Source organism: Chrysemys picta, chromosome 3, assembly GCF_011386835.1.
Source record: "Chrysemys picta bellii isolate R12L10 chromosome 3, ASM1138683v2, whole genome shotgun sequence".
NCBI classification, from domain to species: domain Eukaryota; kingdom Metazoa; phylum Chordata; order Testudines; family Emydidae; genus Chrysemys; species Chrysemys picta.
In genome coordinates this window covers 118,235,686-118,256,259 of record NC_088793.1, presented here as the reverse complement: position 1 = coordinate 118,256,259, position 20,574 = coordinate 118,235,686, and the positions used below count along the sequence as shown (strand labels likewise).

General features: G+C 42.0%; 1 long non-coding RNA gene across 1 annotated transcript in view; it reads left to right on the top strand.

The window, feature by feature from the left end:
• LOC122173575 (uncharacterized) overlaps positions 1-15,230 on the top strand; it is a 96,615-nt gene extending 81,385 nt beyond the window's left edge. Inside the window, exon 4 of the long non-coding RNA XR_006174151.2 lies at positions 12,693-15,230. This is a non-coding gene — a long non-coding RNA (uncharacterized LOC122173575). The remainder of the gene's footprint in view (positions 1-12,692) is intronic.
• The last annotated feature ends 5,344 nt before the right edge of the window (positions 15,231-20,574 follow it).

The window sequence follows — 20,574 nt, the reverse complement described above, 5'->3', positions numbered from 1 at the left end:
GGCTTAAAAAGGTGATCTGTTTTTTTCTGTTTGTGATGCTTTATGTCTGTGGTTCCTATTTAAGAAGTACATTTTTAGGAGGGATTTGAATGAGGAGATGGTGAGGGCCTGCTGCACTGGGATTGGGAGGTAGTTCCTGGCGGGCTATAGGGAAGAAGAAGTGGGAAATGGAAATGAATCAAAAGTTGAGGATTGGCATCACTGGTGGAGCAAAAAGTGCACATTAGAACACAATGAGAAATACGATCATTATATAGACCTATGTATGTTTCCATGTGCAGTAAAATCTACAGTTTCAGCTAAACATTGCAACTGGATTTCTTTAAATAAAACTGGTCATTCTAATGACCAATAATATTTGTAGTTATGCAAGCTTGTAGTCTTTGTAGTTATGCAAGCCCTGAAGGGACAGAGGTAGGAAGTAGCCAGGTCAGTGGATTTTGATTCCCTGTTGGGAGGGCCCCCTGTCCAGGGGTCAACTCACACAGGGCTCTGTGTTGGGATCCACTGGAGAGGATGGGCCTGGGTCCCCAACCCCACCACATAAAAGACTGAGGCCCTTCAACCAGGGAAGCAAGGGGCTGGAGGTCAGGCATGACAAACACTAGGCTGCCCAGTGCTCTAAGCACTCTCAGATGGCCCTATAGTATGTTCCCAGGACATTATGTGTATGAGTGATAAGTCATTGGAATAGCATTTTAAATATAAATAATTTTATATTGTCATAAATGAATGTGGTGCTTTAGAAACATATAAAATTGTCCATTCCCTGCCCCAAGGAGTTTGCAATCTATGTAAATCTAGATGTCCGCATTATCAAAAATGTGGATCCAAAATTAGGTTTTTACTAAAAACCTGTAATTTAAGAATTTTGATTGCTCAAGAGATGGCCTACTTGAATAGTAAGAATATTTGCTTGGGTTAGGGTTGAGATGCACTGACAAGAGGTACTTTGGGTAATCTTACACAGTGCCTGTCCCTGTTACTTGCTTTAGCACTATTACTAAGGCCCTGGTTATGCAAAAACTTATGCGATGTATTGTGAGAAGTCTCACTGAAGTCAAGGATTGGGGCCTTTGACTGTAAACTCTTCAGGGCAGGGATACTTGTTTTGTTTTATGTTTGTTTGCATAGCACTTTGCACAGTGGGGTCCTGATCTCTGACTGGGGCAACTCGTACTACTACCATATAAATAAATAAAAAGTATTACCAATATACTTGGCTAATGCTCTCACATTCATAAACACTGATCTTCACCCAGGTTTTAAAACAGCAAAACGTTTGTTTAGTGACCATTGGTAAATAGGGTTTTAAGAGTGATTTCCTTTATACAGTCAGAATGCCTACTGACAGTAAAGCAGTTTCCCAGTAACAGTGATATTGTCAGAGTGATGAAGCTAATTTGTATGGGGATTTTAAAACTAGAAAGGAAGGGGATTCCAACCATCCTGGTGCAAAATGGGAAGACAGAGAGGAGATGGGTAGAAAATAAGGCGGTGGCAGAACTAGAGGTGTATGGAGATACTGTGCTAGAGCTGCTGCTCCGAAGGAGAGCTTCCTTTCATGGCCTGGTATAAAACATAACTCCTTGCATAACTGTGTCTGGGCTATGTGGATCCTGCCACTGTGATCTTGGCTAACCCCAAGACAGATGATTGCATTACATTTTTTCCTTCTGTCCTTCATGTGGATTGAGTTTGATTTAGACAAAATAACTTTAATAATGAAGTGACTGTTATGGGAACCAGTAACAATACAGGGACCAGGATGGAATGCAAATAGAAGGGAATGGAAGCATAATAGTGTCACAAAGCCACTCTATGGCTAAAACCAATTAAATGAAAAAAAAAACCTCCTAAATATTATAGTGTCCCCATTTTTCCATAGCCTGCTGCCATATAACCACAGGTTGCAATCTTGTAGGCTCTTATAAGCTAAGCAGGGCTAACCCTGATCAGTTCTTAGATGGAAAACTTCCTAGGAGAAGCCCAATGGGGATGCTATAGAAAGAAGTATTGATGATTCAGTTAGTGTTGCTCTTCCTTCTGAATTAGTACCTGACAATGGTATTCTGTTGCTGCTGGAAGAGGCAGAATTTCAGATGCCTCTACAACCAAAGCCCTGACCACTTGTAGTTATTAAAGGTCACAGATATTTTGTTTTGCAAGAATGGGGGTGGGGTTATAACCCAGTGTACTGGTCACATTGCATCATGGTAAACTACATTTTCTATATCTAAATTCCCTGGATGATCCTTTGGATATGGCATTTGTTCCCTGAAGCTGTTGTGTAGTATTTGTTGGTGCTGTTTAATAGCAGCTGCATTCCACCCCAAAGAGAGCTGCATTTTGGTGATAAGTGATCCGTAGACATACATAATCTATAATTCTTTGGAGTCCTTTTGGGTTTGTAAAAGGTGTTATACAAATCAATGAATAATTTTCACTCACCATTTTTTGAAATATATTCTTAGTCTTTGGTTGAAAATCAGATTTCTTTCCCTATTGATTTTCTTCCTTTATGTTTGGCCCACATTGATTTTTCCTTTTCCTAATGGAGCAGAAACCAGCATATCTGGTCAGTTACTTCTTTCTCTTTGCTTTAGCATCACTGAGGACATCAGCAGAAATAGAAACATCTCTAAGGAGTAGTATTCAGTCCTTAACTGCAGAGGGAGTTCACATTGTTTTGGTCGGTCTACAAGGGAACTATATATTTGTGTTGTTTAATTTGGTCAATGGAGTGGTTGGTATTCTGTAAATATTAAATATCATAATTATCATGATAACTTTATGAGTGGGAGGATTTTTTTTCCGGAGTTCTAAACAGTTTTAAGGTAGGCCAAATTGTTGGATTAAAGATGCGATGGCTCAGAATCTTCACTCAAAAGTTGAACCACACCCTTTTTGAGTTTTGATGGTCTGCTTTCATTTTTGTGCGTCTGTGCCCTTCCTAGTTTCAGCTGGGATTGAAGGCCAACTACTGCAATAAAAGGTTATTCCTGTGGTATTTTCAGCCAGTAAGAACCAGAATTCTCATGAGAGAAATTGTTTTTGTCAGAGTATCAAGCCTCATGTATGGCCTGATATTGTAAGACACCAAGTGCCCTTCCCTGTTGAGAAAAAGGGGAGCTTTGGGCACTCAGCAAATCAGAAGTCACTCAAGAACCTCAGAAGATCGGTTCACTGAAGATCAAAAAGGTTCAGATAAGATCAGATAACCATTCCAACTTTTGAATTCTGAACCAAACTTCTGAACCTCTTGAGATTCAGCCTTTAGTCATGATGAGTCTTTACAGTCTATGAAGAGTTAAAAATTTCCTATTTCTTAATGTGGTACAGATTATTATAGGCACCAAATTAAAGCGGCAGAGTCTTATGATTCTCTCTTCACCTTTACACAATCTTTGCATCACTCTTGAACAGGTTAAATAAACATGGTTCACCAGCAGCCTACTGAATTTTATCTATCTATCTGTCTAATTAGGATTCCATTTATCCTGAATTTCTGGAATTCATTGATTTTTTTTCAACAGTGTTTAAATTATATCCACTTTTATGGAGACAAATCCGTTGAAGAATTAAACAGCAAAATTTGCTCCAATCTATAAACATGACAGAGGGATGATTTCCGCTCATTTGCTAAATATACAGCTTCTTAGTCTGAGACATAAATAAGAATGTTGCCTAAGTAGGTCAGATTTGAGCTAGGGCTTTTCAAAAGACATGAAAGCACCCACCATGAATATATACTTCAAAGACAGAACCCATTTTTTGTGCACATTTTGTTCCTGAGAAGTTTTCCATCCGTTCTAATGTCATGGCTATGCCACAGTGGCATGTCCTCAGACTCTGTATCTCTGGCAACTCACATGCTTTACTTTTTAATGCGGCAGGTAAAGGAGATAATTGGAAGACCTTCAGAACCAGTGCAGGGGGAGGAGGAAGGGAGGAATTTTTCAATACTAAATGGAGATGAAGGATATACTTCTTCTGCTCCTTGTTGTTAGATCTAATTTGATTGGATGCTAGAAGCTGAAACGGGGGAGTGTGCATTTTGAAAGACTTCTCCAGGGGAAAACCTGAAATTAAAAGACAGGTAATATTTAGAGAGGTTAGTGAAGTTCAGTTCACCCCTTTTGCTGTGAAAGTGCAGTACCAAATTCAGAATTCTTGATGGATTTAAACCCTTTTTTCATCAGCAATAGTCTCACATGATCTGCCTGTCACTTTTTCAAACGATGCCTTTCTGACTTCTTCATGTAGCTCTGAAAGGGGAGGAAGCTTCCTCACTTATATGTCACTCAACCCACCCACCCAGCCACCCACAGCTTGTCTGAAGACGGTATTAAAAAAAAATACCCACAAACTCCCACCACCCTGGATTTTAGACAAACCAGAGAAAGAACTTTAAATATCATTATCATACAGACCTGGTTGTAGATGAAGCAAGGAAAAAACTTTGCCTCAGGGTTATAAAAATCAACGTAGTTATTCTTTTGTTTATTACCTACAAATCAGTATCAATACTACAATGAGTAAATTATACGTACACAGCATCTTTCATTCCTCACAATCTTACAGTGCTCCGCAAAGTACCGCAACCAACAGGCTGCCTCATAACTGTGTTAGGAGGCTAATATGCTAAGGAGACATTAATGAACCAGCCCCAGTTCAACAGCCAGCCAGTAGAGAGCTCCATAATTGCTCCAGGGTTGGGAAGTGATATCTAGAGTGCAGAGGGGACCTGACGACAGCATGACAGCGGAAGGAACAGGCTGGAGGGAGTAGGCTGAAAGCTGGCTGTGGAGAGAAGGCTGGGCCAAACTCCCATTGACTCCAGTGGAAGCTAGATCAGGCCTCCTTGTTTTGTTGGGAGTTGAGGGTTCTCAGCAGCTCACAGGAGTGCTCAGCACACAGCTGGCAGAACTAAGTCCTGGTTCTTCACTCAGATCTCTTACAGAATGCATCATCCCTTCCAAACATAAACTCCAACAAATAAAATAATTTCAAACATCGGAGACACTACGATTTAAAAATTGCCCACAGTGCAATGCGTTATAATGACTATTGCTACAGTAATTACGAGGTTTGTTATTTTAATACACACTCAAAACCTGCTGCCCAGCCATCTGCATGGCCATTGTGCCAGTGAGATTTGAGATGCCCAGAATGCATTCTAAGGTGGCAGGGGGAAGGATGGGTGGTGCTAGTGCAGAGTGAATTGCTTTTCTCATCCAGATGACAGGTATCAGCATAGATACAAGAGGCCACTTCAGTTTCTTCTTTTTTCCTGCAGCTCCTCCAAACGTTGCAGCTGCTGAGAGGCAATAAAATAAGAACTTCGCTTCTTCTTAGCACTTGCTGTGTACTCTAAGTACAGCCCTGTTGATTATACATCAGTTTGATGGACTAACTGTAGCAGAGTAATTAAAGCACAGAGAACATTCTGGAGTACTTAGTGCCAGTTGCTGTCTGTTTAATCCCCTTGAGTTCTGCAATAAATAGAACTCTAAGTTTAATTAATATCCATTTGTCTGGCTATCCATTGAGGGGATGCTGTGGTGGACCTTAGAGATCAGACATTTTTGGTTGCTCTTCCTGCCATTGATGATACAGTCCGCAGCCTTGCTGCATGAGTGCAGAGTCCTGAATGACTGGTGGTGGAAAGGCCCTGTGTATAGAATGGACAGGCTAGGAGAAGAGGGGAGGCTGTGTTTATCATCCCTGGGAATGCAGGTCAATGGGCAATTTAAAACACATGGAGGTGCACAGAAAGAGAGACTAAGTAAGGGAACAGCTTCTTTCCTGAAATCTCTGTTTTTACTTCTGGGTTTTGGAAATAAGTCTTTTTCATGCCCATATGTTACCAGGTAAAGTAGGGCCAGAGCTGTCTCTTCTGCAGGCTCCCACTAGAGCAGTGGTTCTCAGCCAGGGGTATGTGTACCCCTGAAGGTACACAGAGGTCTTCCAGGGGGTACATCAACTCATCTAGATATTTGTCTAGTTTTACAACAGAGTACATAAAAGGACTAGTGAAGTCAGTACAAACTAACATTTCGTACAGACAAAATGAGAAAGCAAGCAATTTTTTGGTAATAGTGTGCTGTGACACTTTTGTGTTTTTATTTCTGATTTTGTAAGCAAGTAGTTTTTAAGAGAGGTGAAACTTGGGGTACACAAGACAAATCAGACTCCTGAAAGGGGTACAATAATCTGGAAAGGTTGAGAGCCACTGCTCTAGAGCACCTCATGTGATCAACCAGGACTACATGCAGACAGCAGGGTAGTCAGTGGGGACCGAACTGATGATTGTCAGCCTCTACCACTTGAGATGAAGGAGAACTACTCTAGCTCAGTGAAAGCAGCAAGCTGTGTAGTTGCTGGGGCCACAATATATTACCTTGGGGAAAGGAATGGAGGAATGTTGTGGAAGAGGAGAAAGCATGGGGTAAGAAGTGGTCACTTTGATGAGCAGTGTGGAGAGAAGGAGATGAAGAACTTCTATTGCTTCCCATCTTTTCCTTCTCCCTCCTGTCTCGCCTCTTCTTTTCCCAGCTGTGATATCCCTACCTCTTCTTTGCCTCTGCTTTCCTGTGTCCCATTTTTGCTCCTCTGCTTCTTTTTTCCTTGCCAGCCTTTCTCTTTGGTTTAGATACTTTGATATGACAACTTAAACTTCCCACTTCAGGGTGTAAGCTGATGGATTGCCTGTGATCTCCCCTCACCACATATCACAGCACTATGTAATAGGCCCATGTGTATTAAGTGTTTTTTCTTCTTCTGAAGCATTAGGGAATTGCCAATGGCAGAGGAAGGATACTATATTTAGCAGACTAATGCTCTGATTGTGTCTGAGTCTTATTTTCTATGGTTTCTAAGTTTGAAAAAGTCCTTTAGTTTAAATATCCTTCTCTTGTAGATCATAGAATCATAGAATATTAAGGTTGGAAGAGTTCTCAGGAGTCATCTAGTCCAATCCCCTGCTCAAAGCAGGACTAACACCAACTAAATCATCCCAGCCAGGGCTTTGTCAAGCCGGGCCTTAAAAGCCTCTAAGGATGGAGATTCCACCACCTGCCTAGGTAACCTATTACCGTGCTTCACCACCCTCCTAGTGAAATAGTGTTTCCTAATATCCAACCTAGACCTCCCCCATGCAACTTGAGACCGTTGTTCCTTGTTCTGTCATCTGCCACCACTGAGAACAGCCTAGATCCATCCCCTTTGGAATCCCCCCTCAGGTAGATGAAGGCTGCTATCAAATCCCCCCTCACTCTTCTCTTCTTCAGACTAAATAACCCCAGTTCCCTCAGCCTCTCCTTATAAGTCATGTGCCCCAGGCCCCTAATCATTTTTGTTGTCCTCTGCTGGACTCTCTCCAATTTGTCTACATTCTTTCTGTAGTGGGGGGACCAAAACTGGACTCAGCACTCCAGGTGTGGCCTCACCAGTGCCAAATAGAGGGGAATATTCACTTCCCTCGATGTGCTGGCAATGCTCCTACTAATGCAGCCCAATATGCCGTTGGTCTTCTTGGCAACAAGGGCACACTGCTGACTCATATCCAGCTTCTCACCCACTGTAATTCCCAGGTCCTTTTCTGCAGAACTGCCGCTTAGCCAGTCAGTTCCCAGCCTGTAACGGTGCACGAAATTCTTCCTTCCTAAGTGCAGGACTCTGCACTTGTCCTTGTTGAACCTCGACAGATTTCTTTTGGCCCAATCCTCCAATTTGTCTAGGTCACTCTGGACCCTATCCCTCCCCTCCAGCATATCTACCTCTCCCCCCAGCTTAGTGTCATCTTAGATACCCTGATATCAGCTTAGATACGCTGATGCAGCCAATTCACTAGTCCCCATTTTGCTGTGAGAACAGGATCTCTACCTGGCCAAGTAAGGGATGGGTGGACAAATTGTGGTGGGTGCAGAAGTAACTGGATTTAATAAGGAAACAATGGTATCAGCTGGATGACACTGGGGTGGGGCTATGTGACCCAATGGATTAACCCACTCGAGACAGATTGCAAAAGATTAACTGCCACACTTTGCTCCCGCAGAGCAGCTATTATAGGTTTCTCTACTGCAATCTCTCTAGACCAGTGATTTTCAACCTTTTTTCATTTGCGGACCCCTAAAAAATTTCAAATGGATGTGCGGACCCCTTTGGAAACTTTAGACATAGGCTGTGGATCCCCTCCCCGGTCTGTGAACCCCAGGTTGAAAAACACTGCTTTAGAACTTCTCATATTTGATTTCTTCTCTAGCACTTACATATGCCACCTCCTGGCGAAGCAAGGTGCTGCAATGTCATACACACAACGTCCTGTCTGCACACTTGGAACACACGTCTTTGTGAATTTCCAGGCCTTGTCTAGTCGTTGTGCCAATTCATCTAAGCTGACTATGTCAGCTCTTCTAAACTGAAATAAGCAGCTTTTTGGTATTAAACTTTTGATTTCTTAAAGCTTACTGCTATATGCTGTGCGCATCTACAGTACGTGGAGATGTGTTGTTTATTTCAGGTTTGGCTGATTTTCTTTATTCCAAACAAGATGTTGGCCCCGTGTACAATCAGTGACCAAAAGAGACCAAAGCAGAGGTGTGATGCTCTGACATATTGCAAGTTTTATCTCTGATGCACATTAAATTTGTTTGCTTTTTAAAGTTGTTCTGCTTTCTCCACTCTCAGAAGTATCCCAATTTTCACATTACTGCTGCATGGCCCCTGCTTTTCGTAACTGTACTGTGAGAACCCTACTTGAGTAGTGGTATTGGGAAGATATTTTTTGGCTACAGTATGTGTATTATTTTAATTTAATCCCACCTCCTATTATAACAGAGAATCAGGGTTTAAGTTTGGGAACCTTGGGGGAAAAGTCTCTATAAAAATATAACTGTAAGCAAGTGGCAGCCCCTGCTTCTTACTCCACACCTGCACACATATAAAAGGGTCCAAACTTAAACCATTCCAGAGGATTTCCTTATTTCACAACAAACATAACAACAAAAGTAAACTTCCTGCCACAGTTTGTTCCTGAGTATGGCTTGTTTCCAGGATTGCTCACTGCAGGACCCCTTTATCTCTTCCCCTATTTACCTCCACTTCAGAGAAAAGCTCAGACCTTTTTATAACCTGGATTGGATCTCATAGCACCTGGAGCACATCTGTGCATATCTCGGAAGGGTCCTAGAGTTGTTGTATAGAACTGACAACAAAGAGTTTTCCAGAGAGCTGAGGCATCAATTTTTATATATGTAAAAATATCCTAGAGAGCTTAAGTCTTCACAGCTGAAAGAAGCAGAAAGTAGCAGCTACATGCACATAATGTGACCACTTGTTTGAGGATCAGGCTGGGTAACATGTTAGAGAGGGAGAAAGAACGAGGTGGTGGGTAAGACAAGTGTTGGTCAGGAACAACAGAGCATTGAGTCTTAAACAGTTAATCCTTTTCTAGTGTTGTCTGTTATAAATGCCACTTCTTTCTAAGGATAGATTTTTTTTTCTTTATCTAATTTGGCTTTTTTCCCCACTGTGAAATGTTCTGGGTCAGCTGGCACTTCTTTGGGCTTTAGAAAATTGGTAAGAATGAATTAATCTGTAATTAAATTGATGGGAAAAGACGTACAGAAATGTTAGAATTACATCCTCAAAATGAACAAAAATGAAACAGTTTCCTTTGATTTCTCTTTTTACAGTCTGCAAGCTGACAGATTTCTGACCATCAAGTTCGAGTTTAGACCAAGTGCACAGGGAAAAAGTTTGAAGTGTTGTAATGCTGCCTACTGTGATTTGTATGAACATTTGGGATCCCCTGGAGAGGACTATAATCCAGGGTTCCTTGCTTGTACAAGAAAGACTCAGAACAATATAATATTGATAAAAAAATCCTTAATTAGATTTGTATGCACAATTTTGAAACGTGAAGAAAACACTATAGATTTTGTTTGCATTCTCTGGGACTATATATATTTTGAATTATCTACAGGAGGACTTCCCCCTACTGGGTTCCTTCAACACAATAATATATTGACAACTAAAAGGAACATTAATAATAAAAATGGATATAAAAGGCTATAAAATTCAAGCCATATGGTTTCCTTAGTTCCATGCAAAGTAGACTTAATGTGTTGTGTATTTTCCTTCAATAAAAAAGTGAGCTGGAAGACGACATTTTGGCTATTAGATTGTCATTAAATGGGACATTAAATAATTTTGTGTATAAACTGATTACATCTGTGTACACAAAGTTCATGCCATCTTCAGAAGGCCAACAGAAGGCCTATGCCCCACTGAAGTTCCACGTAAACCCTCAATTTTGTATGTAAGGATAAAGTTTCAGAGCTTGGTATTATCTGGCAACATCCCACCTTCCCCTTTAGGGCTTGCTAAGAGTGGAATGGTAGCTTAAGCCATTGCCTAGATTCTCAATAGAGTCTCACTCAGATTTATACAAACATATCCGCTTTCCTCATGTTACTATAGAAGAAAGAAAAGTGCCATATTTTAACTATTTTCAAGAAATGCCTGAAGAATCAACAACAAAAAGAACAAAGTACACAGGAGTATATACTTCAGATTTGAGACATTGCCTCTTGACTGCTACAGTAATTATCTGCTCTAAGGATGATAGCTGAATGCCAGGCTTTTAGTGCAGGTACAAACCCTGGCTTTATTTGCCATTCCCTACCCATTGTAATCATTTTATGTTCTCTCAATGGACAAGAAAGAAGGTTCGTGTGATCAAAGAGGGCATTAACTAACATCAGTAATGTCAGGGGACCTGATTTTGTCAGGTGCTGAGCTCCCATTAATTTTAATAGCAGCAGCCGAAGCTCCACACCTTGCAGGAGCAGGGCTTTGGGTATGTCTACACTGAAATTAGAAACCGTGGCTGGCCTGGGCCTGCTGACTCAGGCTCATGGGGCTTGGGCTAAGGGGCTATTTAATTGTGATGTAGACATTCAGGCTTGGGCTGGAGGCCGGGCTCTAGGACCCTGCGAGGTGGGAGTGTATCAGAGCTTGGGCTACAGGCCAAGCCCTGACATCTACACCACAATTAAACAGCTGTTAGGCCCAAGCCCCACTGTCAAGGCTGCTTCCCCACTTTGAACTTTAGGGTAAAAATGTGGGGGTCTGCATGAAAACTTCTAAGCTTAACTACCAGCTTAGATCTGGTCCGCTGCCACCACTCCCAAAACTAATTCCCTTCCCTGGGTAGCCTTGAGAGACTCTCCACCAATTCCCTGGTGAATACAGATCCAAACCCCTTGGATATTAAAACAAGGAGAAATTAACCATCCCCCTCCTTCCTCCCACCAACTCCTGGTGGATCAAGATCCAACCCCCTTGGATCTAAAAACAAGGAAAAATCAATCAGGTTCTTAAAAAGAAGGCTTTTAATTAAAGAAAAAGGTAAAAATCCTCTCTGTAAAATCAGGATGGAAAAATAACTTTACAGGGTAATCAAACTTAAAGAGCTCAGAGGAATCCCCTCTAGCCTTAGGTTCAAAGTATAGCAAACAGAGATAAACACTCTAGCAAAAGGTACATTTACAAGTTGAGAAAACTAAGATAAACTAACACGCCTTGCCTGGCTGTTTACTTACAAGTTTGAAATATGAGAAACTTGTTCAGAAAGATTTGGAGAACCTGGATTGATGTCTGGTCCCTTTCAGTCCCAAGAGCGAACAACTTCCCAAACAAAGAGCACAAACAAAAGCATTCCCCCACCCCTCCCAAGATTTGAAAGTATCTTGTCCCCTTATTGGTCCTTTGGGTCAGGTGGCAGCCAGGTTACCTGAGCTTCTTAACCCTTTACAGGGAAAAGGATTTTGGAGTCTCTGGCCAGGAGGGATTTTATAGTACTGTACACAGGAGAGCTGTTACCCTTCCCTTTATAGTTATGACACCCACAATACTGAGTCAGCTGGTACGGGCCAGCTAAGGGTGTCTAATTCCAGTGTAGACATACCCTTAGAGCAGTGTTTCCCAAACTTGGAGCAGCTCCCATTAGCCTGGAGCAGCGAACCGTGGCCAGTGGGAGCCGCGATCGGCCGGACCTGCGGATGGGGCAGGTAAACAAACAGGCTCGGCCCGCCAGGAGCTTTCCCGACACAAGCAGAGTCCCAAGTTTGGGAAACACTGCCTTAGAGAATGATTAATATATTGCCCTAAAGAAATTAAAAGTTGTACACTGATCTCACTATTATTGTTTATTACTTCTGAGTACCCCAAAATGTTCAAGGCTCATGAAAGAAACAGAAGAAGACACAGCCCTTGTGCTGTCTAAAGTTTGGCCATGACACAACAAGTGTGGGTAATAGATGAGTGAAAGGCAAGAAAGGGGAAATTCAAGGGCTACCATGGTAAGATCACATGATTGCTCATTTAAGGCATGTGCATACTTCGATGGTTCCAATAAATCTGTTTTGTAACTGTGTGAGCATATTAACTCACTTTTGTTGTGGGCAGCACAGTCGAAAGAAGTTTTTAGGAAGGGCTAGAATAAGGAGATGGCCTTTGAGATGCCACTCTCTGACTAGAACCAGCATGGAAGAAATAGAGGTAGGAGTAGGGTCTTGAAAATAAGGACAAGAAAGGTGAACTTGATACACAGTGATATGCAACTGGGTACATGTTGCATATATATTGAATGTATACCTAGACTCATGCCTCTTGTCCTTCCTCAGGGACCCCAATGAAATGTTAAGGATTGGTGATAATGGACTCCAAAGAGATCCCCCTCTTTGTCCAGAAGAAGAATAGTTGCAATGTGAGGACCTGAGGATTGGGAAGTGTACATGGATAGTTCCCCATGAAAGAATATGACAGTCTACAAACTTGCATGTGTCTCAAAACTCAAATTGATGGCTAAACAAAGAGCAAGAAGGAGGACTGTCTGTACTTTCTGGACAGAACTCTGTCTTGTAACCCAAGTACATGCTGAGGTACGACAATGAGGAGAGATTTACAAATGCCTGCACATTTAAGAAAGGTCAGGTGAGCTATTTTTGGTGTATTGTGTCTTTCCTATTAGTCATTTACCTATGTTTTCCTCCTGAATATCTGCCCTCTGCAGTTCATTCTGTTAGGCAGACGCACAGTTAACTCCAGATATTGTTTTTTTAGGTTTGTTGCCTTAGGAAACAGAAGTTGCACATGGAAGAAAATTAAAGGCCAACCTGGAAGAAGAAAAGAAATGTATAATGTGCTGGCCAAAAGAAAAGGAAAATCAGATTTATTTATAGACATCGGTTGGTCTCCAGTTGTTTCCTTAAAGGTGAACTGAAAGGCTTAGCTTTTTGCAGATCTCCTGCTAGAGGTGAAGACATCACTAGCACCTAAAGAGTTGCATTCCCTTCGGGGTTGGGGATACCATCAACTATTGTATGGGGGAAACAGATCACTAAGTATAGGTCTTGGCAGGTAAATAAAGGAAATATTTTTTCTTAACATTGAGAGCCAGACCCTCAGGTGCTGTAAATTGGTGTAGCCAATGGCGCTATGCTGGTTTACACCAGCTGAAGATCTGGCTCCTATAGTTTTAACTGCTGACAGTTGTCATTTTTAAGCCTAGATGTATAATGTGTTACCCATCTTTCAAACTTTTGAAACCTAGTGGAAAAAATGTCCTTTCAATTCTATCTTGAAAATACTAAGAACAAAGCCAGAGAAAATGCTCAGGTCCAGGTATTCTCTTTCTTTGGAATAACTATCAGTGTAATGATGTCTAGTAATGTCAACAGAGTGTGGCAAAAGAGATTATTAGTGAGCTTTTTCACCTCAAGAGCAGCAGTTCAAATCTAGCCTAAGTTGCTAGCTACAGAGAGGAGTTGTCATTGATGAAAGAATGGTCTCATTCCAGTTCATAGCAAGTAGCATTCCACGTCCTTTTTCACAAATGGCACCTTTGTCTGAGTCCAGGGATTGAATGGGCATAATGTCTCAATTACACTGTCATCTAGAGAGGTGGTCACTCCATAGCAGAGTCTCATATTGGTGGGGAAGCCTGTAATGTAATCTTTGTCATACCTTTTCTGTATATAAAAGGAAGTCTCTAAGGTTACCAATTCAGTGTCTTTCACCACCATGAAGTTCATTCATAAATATCTTGCAACCTTTGGTAAACCACTACCTCCAAAAAAGTTATTAGATATCGTGTGGTGTGCTTAGGAAATAAAGCCTATATCACTTTTGACAGATAACAGAAATCCTGGCAAAAAGCAAACATCACAGACCAAAAAAAAGGTGCCACAGGACTCTCTGTTGCTTAAAACTGCAGATGAAGACTGGATCGTTGCCATAGCTAATTAAAGATATCAATTAAGATGTGCAATCTTCCAATTATCTGAGATTGCTAATACTGATCCACCATCAGCCTGACTGCTTAAAAGTAGTGACAATAACATAAAAGGAACAAGTAATTTTATGTTAGTTGGATCAGTTGTTTTCTGGTTACTTTTTGGAGGAGTGTTCTGGGAGGGTATATATATATAAGTGTTAGGTTACTGTCAGGTTTGACCCACTTTAAAATGTAGAAGTAGAGAAAGAAAGTGTTGCTATTTAAATTGTAGGTGAATAACAGCAGCCCTTTGGTTTTATAATGTGGTGCTATTTGAATTAGATATGTTACTGAATCAGACAAAATATGTATTTATGCATTGGGTTTCTTCAAAATTCCTGGTACAGTATTTAACAAGATGCAGGAAAAATAAACTGTAAGTCTGATCTTTTATTCCCAGGTTGTTTGTGACAGAGCTTCAGCAATGCCCTGTGCTGAATGTGATTCATGTAAGGCATATGCAGTGGGTTCCGAGTTTGAAAGGAGTGCAATCAACAATCTCAAGAATAAGAGGTATCTTGACTCAAAAATGCTGATGCATGAATGAACACAATTCTCCGTGCACTGATTTACTGTTTAGGTGACACATGCACTGTAGCAACCACATGTAATCAAGTTCAGTGGCATTCACAAGCAAATTAAGTTGCAAAATCCCAGTAAATATTATTTTTATTTTGCTAAAAATTTCCCCATTCCAGTATTTTCATATTAGACATCTTCAACAAACTTATCCCTGGTGTACCTCTATTGAAGGCAATGGCGCTATGTCCAGGATGAATTTTGCTCTCTGTATTAACTTTTAAGGAAAATGTTTCTAACATAGATAATGGTACTGTTCACTGAATGCTTAGGAGCCATTTTAGTCAGGAAGAGCACTCAGAGGGTCTTGAGGAATGATTACTTCTCTGGCCTGAGGGCCCTCTCCCATGGAGTACAGCAAGGTTCTAATTTGTCATCCCTCATGTGTAAAGCACAGCGTTGGGGCGCTATCATGCTAGGCAGTGTACAAATGCAATGTATGAGAGATTTCCTGCACTGAAGAGCTTACAAAGTGGGTCTTAGCAAAAATGGCCATTGCCTCCAAACATCTGCTCCTGGGTGACCAGATGTCCCGATTTTATAGGGACAGTCCTGATATTTGGGGCTTTGTCTTATGTAGGCACCTATTACCCTCCCACCCTCACTTCTGATTTTTCACACCTGTTATCTAGTCACCCAATCTGCTCCTCTCTGCCTCCGGACAGCATAGGTTGCCTCCACCTTCCCTGAGGGCAGCTTGGCTTCACTCACTATGAAGAAAAACAAATATGATACCATGAGGTGGGGAAAAACAGACTTTCTAATGTGTCTGTAATAATCAGTTTAGTCTAATCTGGCACCACAAACTCTAAAATCCCTCAACCATAATTATATGGGTGTTGCATGTTGTCACTACAGGGCAAAGTTAAGGTTATTGGATATGCTAACTGTGTATTTCTATACGTAAGCTGGTTTGGATGTCTTTTAAATTTAACCCTAACTCTGAATCTCTAGAGTGTATAGTGCCTGGTTTGGGGATAATTACAACACTGCTGTAGAGTCTCTTACCCTAAATTACTGATTTGTATTTTCAGTCCTAATGCTATCTTTAGTGCACTTCTTGACTGGGAATTATTACATCATTGTAATATTATAATTCAACATTAATAAATAATAACAATGTTATTATTTTCTGGCCACTGGTAAAATGATCTCTTGTCTGCTCCTTTGAGTTATCTGAAACTGATCAGGTTTCATTAACCTCTCCAGGCAGATCAATATATTAGGTACTCCACCTTGAGAGAAGAGGTGTGCTGTGATCCTAGCATGTAGGAAATGGTGGTCAGCCCATGACCAAGGTGTCCCCTCCTCTTCTCCCATTTCCCTTCCCTGACTCAAAACTAGATCCGTTTGATTACCATTATCTTATCTTGCATAACTACAAATGCCATCATCGATCATTAAGTTGTTGTCTAACTCTTTTAAGAATCCAGGAACTGTATTTGACTCTATGATCAGCTGCAGCAGTGAATCCCTTGAGGCCTATATTTTCAGAAGTGGCTAGTGATTTTTGTGTGTCCAACTTGAGACACTTTGAAGGGAGCTGATTTTCAGAAGGTGTCGATCAACTGCCCTTTGATAATCAGGCACCTTCAAAGTGTCTCAAATGGGGCATCCAAAAATCATGAGTCACTTTTGAAAATGTAGGCCAGTATTTCTAAATGTACCAGTTATTAATTTCATGTTGTGATCCCTTGTTTTGTATATGGTGTAAGGTGAAATGGAGAAGCTAATCAGTTTTCACTATCTTTATTTGTAGTGTTAACTTCTGTTTCTTATTCTTGACACTTTAAAATCCTCATAAGCTATAGTACATAGTTCCTCATCCTTCCCCCTCCTTTTTTTCCTATTAGTCTCTATCAAGGTGCTAAAATTTGGTAGTGAGGCACATAACTAGGAGCTCTACTGATGATAACTGTGCAGTTTGAGTATCCATACAGCACTGACTGAATTCTTGGGGTCAGATCCTTGACAGCTCCTACGGGTGTTTTGTGCTGCTCTGGTACCACAAAGCAAACTTTAACTGGGCTTAAAGGTCCACTAGAAGACTCCCCTTATGTAGGAGAACCTTGGATAGGGCAGAGCTGTCGTAACAGCTCCTACACCATATGCAGACTGTTCTACCACACGCTGGGGGACCAGATTGGCACCCAGCAGCCACAGGATCTAAGGGAAGGATGGGGTTCAAAGGTAGCTAAAACCCATCTTTGATTCTGTAAGTCATGCTAAGTGCACAAAGGTTTGGCCCTCAGTCTATACCAGTATGCACTGGGCTCATTGTAAAACCTGGGATGGATTCTCTGGGGCAATCACTCTTGTTTTTTTCAAAGTTCTGGTCAGGAAATTTGCAGGGAATGTCCCAAGGAGATCACAGTATTATTTTTATTACTATTAATTGTGGTAGCACCAGAAACTCCAATCAGAATCAAGGGCTGATTGTGCAAAACACTGTACAAATGCATAAGACACAATGCCTTGCCGCAAGGAACTTACAGTCTAACCTTTTTTCCCTGTTTTCTTTTGACAATTTTAAGTATTTATCTTTCTGTGTAACACTGATTCCACTTTCTGTTTTCCCAAAGTATGTTTGCAGAGATGGATCCTTAAATACTACACCTTTAAGCAGGTACAAGAGAGCTTTATTTGTTTGCTTGTCATTTCAGCTCTATGAGTTCAGTATCTGTATCACTGCCTTTGCCATACACAGTTATGTATCTCCTTTCCTTAATTCTGCAGGGGATACAGCATAATAAATGCCTCAACTTAATCAAGAAAAATTCAACATGTGCCACACAAGAGAGAGCATCAAGGTATAAAAAGAGAAAGCAAACAAACAAGCAGACTCTTGTGATGTCATATTAATGACAGATTTACTGGTGTGCTCTTAGGCTTTTTGGTGTGTGTACTGTACGACATTGTTCTGTGGTTTGTTTCCTTCTGCTGCTCAGCTCTGGAGGGTTAGCTGCTGCCAAGGGTGCTGCTGGGACACCAGCAGGTGTCTGAATAATTGGAATCAAAATTCTTTTAGAAGGAAGCAGTTCATGGAAAAGAAACCCTCTTTTTTAGATTAAAAATATCCTTTTTGCAGGTTCATTAGTAGCATCAAATATATCTCACTCTAGCTTAGAATAAAAATTAAGGTGAACAGAATAGTGGGACTGCTAAACATTGAGCATGGGGTACAGATTAAAGATAATCTAAGTATGCTCAACACCCAAACACATACTTTGCCTCAGTTTTTAGAATGGGTAATGAGGAGCTTGGGAGCAGTGGCAGAGTGGCTGTGATGCGGTATACAGATCCCACACTGGACAACAAGGGGTTAAGGACCTGCTCTGGTCTCAGCCAGCTCTACCCTGCCACAGCTGCAAGGCATTTACAGGCTGGAAGAGGAGCTTAATAAGAAAACAGAGCAGCTCACTGGTGGGCACACCAGGGAAGAGAACAGACCTTCAACTCTCAGCTCCTGAGGAGATGGCTGACTGAGAGTGGGAGCTTCCGTGACAACTGAAGGAAGAGAGGGATAGAGCCTGATACAGCCTCAGAGGGAATCATTCCCCTCTATCTCTTATTAATTCAGTTTAATGTTTTCAATAATAACCTTGACCTGAAAAGTGGGAGTATTCTAATAAAATTTGTGGATGACAGAGTTGGGAGGTATTGCCAATATGGATGAAGACTGGACTATCATACAAGGGGATTTGGATGCTCTTGAAAACTAGAGTCTCTCTGCTCTCTCTGCCCGGGTGGGTGGAGTCAGGCTTGGCTCGGCCTTCCCTCCAGAAGTTGAGAGGCGGGGCAGGAAGTACAAAAGGCGGAGCCCCTAGTGAAGTTGGAGCACAGCCAGGGAAGGAGACAGACGTGTTCTGCTTGTGATGCCCACCGACCCTGCTGCTGAGCCAGGCGGTGCCCTGGATCTGCAGAGGACCGAGACTGGGTAGGAGCTGGAGGGACTGCCGGTGGCTGAGTACCCTGATGAAATAAAAGAGCCTGAGACCATGGAGCCTGATCCAGAACTCTGGAAGGAAGTAGCCCAGGGAAACCAAACTTTAGTTTGATGGTGTGGCGCCTTAACAGCCGGTCAGCGTGTTGCAGGAGGATCCTTGCTGACCCAGTGGTGGAACACCCCGCTACTGTTAGGGCCCTGAGCTGGGACGCAGTGGAGTTGGGTGGGCCTGCATCCGCCTACCCTGCCGCAGCCTCCCCACCATAGGCCACGAAGCCTGTGTTTGTCTGTCGGCTGCCAGAGCCAGGACAATAGACTGTTCACCAGTGCACCCTGCCTAAGGGTTAGCGCTATAGACGGTTTGCCAGCACACCCCTGCCTAAGGGTTAGAGCTCATAGACTGCTTACTGGCTCTGCCCTGACGAGGGCCTAGGGCCTATTGACTGTTGGGAGTTAACCCTGTTATGAAGGCCAGGACACTATGCCTATTCTGCTAATTCCCCTAACAGTAGGCCGCAATCCCAGCGATGTAATGAGGCGGTGTGGCCTCCCTCCGACCTAAAGAGAGGGATGACTGCACCACCATTACTTGGAGTTATAGAAATGGTATGAAATTTGGAAGGTCATGCACTTAAGGAATAACAAGAATTTTTGCCGTAAACTGGGGCTTATTGGTTTGAAGAAACAGAGGAGGAGAAAGATGTGGGTGTATTGGTCGATCACAAGATGACTGTAAGTTGCCAATGTGATGTGGCTGTGAAAAAGGCTAATGCAATCCTAGCATGCATCAGGTGAGATATTTCCAGGAGAAGTGTTAGTACCATTGTACGAGACACTGGTGAGACCTCATTTGGGAATACTATGTGCAATTCTGGTCTCCCATGTTTAAGAAAAATGAATTCACACTGGAACAGGTGCTGAGATGGGCTACTAGGATGATCAGAAGAATGGAGAACCTACCTTATAGGAGGAGACTTAACAAGCTTGGCTTGTTTAGCCTAACAAAATGAAGGCTGAGGGGAGATATGATTGCTCTCTATAAATATATCAGAGGGAGAAAGAGCAGGGAGGGTGAGGAGTTATTTAAATTAAGGGCCAATGTTGGCACAAGAACAAATGGATATAAACTGGACACAAACAATCTCAGTCTTGAAATTAGATGAAGATTTCTAACCATCAGATGAGTGAGGTTCTGGAGCAGCCTTCCAAGGGGAGTAGTGGGAGAAAAAACCTAATTAGTTTCAAGACTGAGCTTGATAAGTTTATGGAGGGGATGGTGTGGTGAGGTTGCTAACAGTGGCATATGGCCCATCCGCAAGTGCTGCTAGCACAAATCTCCAGGGATTGGAGATGGGACACTAGATGGGGAGCTTTCTGAGTTACTACAGAGCATTCTTTCCCAGGCATCTGGCTGGTGGGTCTCAACCACATGATCAGGATCTAACTGATCACCATATTTAGGGTTGGGAAGGAATTTTCCACCAGGTCAGATTGATAGAGACCATGGGGGTTTTTCATCTTTCTCTGCAGTGTGGGCATGGATCACTTACTGGCTTGAACTAGAGTAAATGGTGGATTCTCTGTAACTTTTGAAGTCTTTACATCAAGATTTGAGGACTTCAGTAACTCAGCCAGAGGTTATGGCTATTATGGGATCGGGTGGGTGAGGTTCTGTGGCCTGCGATGTGCAGAAGGTCAGACTAGA